The sequence below is a fragment of the Numenius arquata genome, unplaced genomic scaffold (assembly GCF_964106895.1).
Source record: "Numenius arquata unplaced genomic scaffold, bNumArq3.hap1.1 HAP1_SCAFFOLD_1639, whole genome shotgun sequence".
Classification (NCBI taxonomy): domain Eukaryota; kingdom Metazoa; phylum Chordata; class Aves; order Charadriiformes; family Scolopacidae; genus Numenius; species Numenius arquata.
The window spans coordinates 5,001-7,500 of record NW_027414677.1 but is presented as its reverse complement, the minus strand read 5'-3'; the positions used below and the strand labels follow the sequence as shown (position 1 = coordinate 7,500).

General features: G+C 82.0%; 1 non-coding gene across 1 annotated transcript; it reads left to right on the top strand.

The window, feature by feature from the left end:
* The first annotated feature begins 1,879 nt into the window (after positions 1-1,879).
* LOC141478131 (5.8S ribosomal RNA) lies at positions 1,880-2,032 on the top strand. The gene has a single exon (XR_012463842.1). It is a non-coding gene; the product is annotated as a 5.8S ribosomal RNA (ribosomal RNA).
* The last annotated feature ends 468 nt before the right edge of the window (positions 2,033-2,500 follow it).

The following is a 2,500-nucleotide window of genomic DNA, read 5'->3' as shown; positions in this document are numbered from 1 at the left end:
GGCGGCTGCGCAGCCGGCCCCGCGCCTGCCCTGCCGGCCCGGCCGCGCGAGGCGGCGAGGGGTCTCCGGGCGTTCCGGGATGGCGCGCGGGCGCCTGGCGGCGCGGCGGCGGCGGCGCGCGTCCCCCGTCTCTTCTCCGCGCCCCGATCCTCCCCGCCGAGGGGAGCCGGGGCGGGGGGCGGGGGCGGAAGGGCTGCGCCGCCGCCGTTGGCCGCCCTCCGGCGGGCGAGGCGACCGCCGGGCGGCCTTCCCGCGCGAGCGGGCGGCCCGAGCCGCGGCTCTCCTCCCGGGCGCAGCGCCGGGCTGCTGAGGGAAACCCCGGGCCCCGGGAAGGAGGACGAGGCTGTGGCGGCGGACGTCGGGCGCGCCCCCGCGGGCGGACGCTCCCCCGAAGGCGGCAGCGGGGGAGGCACCCCCGCGGGGCCCAGAGGTGGTCGTTTCCCTCACCCCAGGGCCAGGTACCTAGCGTCCGCGCTCTCCCGCGGCCCTCCCTCGCCGTAGCGATACACAGGGGGTCGAAGGCCGCGGGGGGCCGGGCGGAGGTTTAAAGACTCGGGCGGCTCGGCGCGGCCCGGGGGTCGGGCCGGGCGGCGCCGCCGTCGTCGTCGTCCTGCGCAAGGGGGCTGGAGTCTCTCCGCGGAAGCTCCCGGGCGCAGGGACGGACGGCCGGCCGTCGCCCGCGCTCGTCCCGCGGGCGGCCGTGCCGGGGAGGGGTTCCGCTGCCCCCCCCTCTCCGCGGACCGGTCTCGGCGGAGAGACCGCGGCGCGGCCGGCCGTGTCCGGCCTCGCCCGCCTCGAAACGGGGCGACCCCGGCGGGAGCGCGGGCTCCCCGCCGGGGGCGGGCGGGTCCCCGCGGCGGGGGCTCGCCCGGGAGGCGCGCCGCCGCGCCTCCGCGGCGCGGCTGCGGCGCGCCGCGGCTCCGCTCCCTCCCTCCCTCCGTCCCCCGCCCCGGCGAGCGCTCCGGCGGCGGTCTGCCGCCGCCGAGCGCCGGCGAAGGCGGCACCCCGTGCCGAGCGGCGGCGTCGCCGCTCGGCCTGCCGGCCGGCCGGAGGGCGCCCGCCGCCAGGCGCGGCCGTCCCGGCCCGGGCCCCGTCCGCCGCCCTTCCCCCGCCGCCCTTCCCGGCGGCGCCGGGCGAGCGGGCGGGCGGGCGGAGGCGTCCCGCTCCCGGTCTCCGCGTGGAAACGGGGAGAGCGGGCGTCGCCCCCGCCTCAGCGCCGTCCGCTTTCCGCGCGGCGCGCGCCCGCGGAAGGCGGCGAGGAGCGGCGGCGGCGGCGGTTCCGGGCGGGCGGCCGCCGCGAGGCGGCGGCGGGCCGCCGTCCGGCGCGGCCGCGGGCGGCGCGTCGCCGGCTCGGGCTCCGGCGGTGGCCGCCTCCGGCGCGGCGGCGGAGGCCGCGGCCGGGCGCCGGCGGGGCGGGCCGGAGCCGCGGGAGAGGGGAGAAGGACGTCGCGGCGCGGCGGAGCCGTCGCGCGCGGGGGGGGCCGGCGGGGCGTCCCGCGTCCCCGAGGAGAGGCGGGCAGGCGGCGCGGCCGGGGGCGTCGTGGGCCTCCGCGCGGAGGCCGGGCCGAGCCCGGGCGCCTGGGCCGCCCCCCGAAGCGAGCGAGGCGCTCGTCTCCGCCGGTTTGGGCCGGGAGCGCGGGCTCCCGGCGCCCTCGCCGCTCGGGGCTTTTTTTTTTTTTCTCCTCGTCGTGTGTCGGTACGGTCAGTCGAGGCGAGGCGGCCCCGTCGTTCTCGCCCCGCCGCGCCGCGTCGCGTCCCCTGCGGAGGGGGCGGGCCGGCGGGCGGGCGGGCCGGCGGGCCGCCGCTGTCCGGAGGGGCCGCTCCCGCGGAGCGGTCCCGGCCCTCCCGCGCGCGCGCGGGGCGGTGCCGAAAAGCAGACAACTCTTAGCGGTGGATCACTCGGCTCGTGCGTCGATGAAGAACGCAGCTAGCTGCGAGAATTAATGTGAATTGCAGGACACATTGATCATCGACACTTCGAACGCACTTGCGGCCCCGGGTTCCTCCCGGGGCTACGCCTGTCTGAGCGTCGCGTGACGATCAATCGCCGGCTCGGCCGCCGCCGCTGCCGCCGTCGCCGCCGCCCCCCCTTCTTCGCCCTTGCGGCGTCGGGGGGGGGCGGGTCGGGTCGGCGGGGCGCGGCGCGCCGCTGCGGCGCGGCTGGGGCGCCTCGCAGGCCCCGCGTGCGGGCCTTCGTCCCCCTAAATGGAGACTCGGGGAGCGCTCCGAAGCTCCCCGCTCCCGGAGCGCCCGCTGGGCGGAGCTCGTCTCGCCGGGGTGTCGGCGGCGGGGAGAGAAGAGAGGTCGGGGGGAGGCGCGGGCCTCGCCCCCGGCCCCGCCGCGCGCGGGCGGCTGTCTGCGGGTGGGTACCGGCGGCGGTACCGTGCCGTGCTGCCGCGCGGGCGCGCGCGTGCCGGGGACGGGGACGGGGGTCCTCCCCGCGTCCCTCCCCCCGCTCTTCTCCTTTCCGTTCCCGACGACCCGCCGCGCCCCGGCCGGG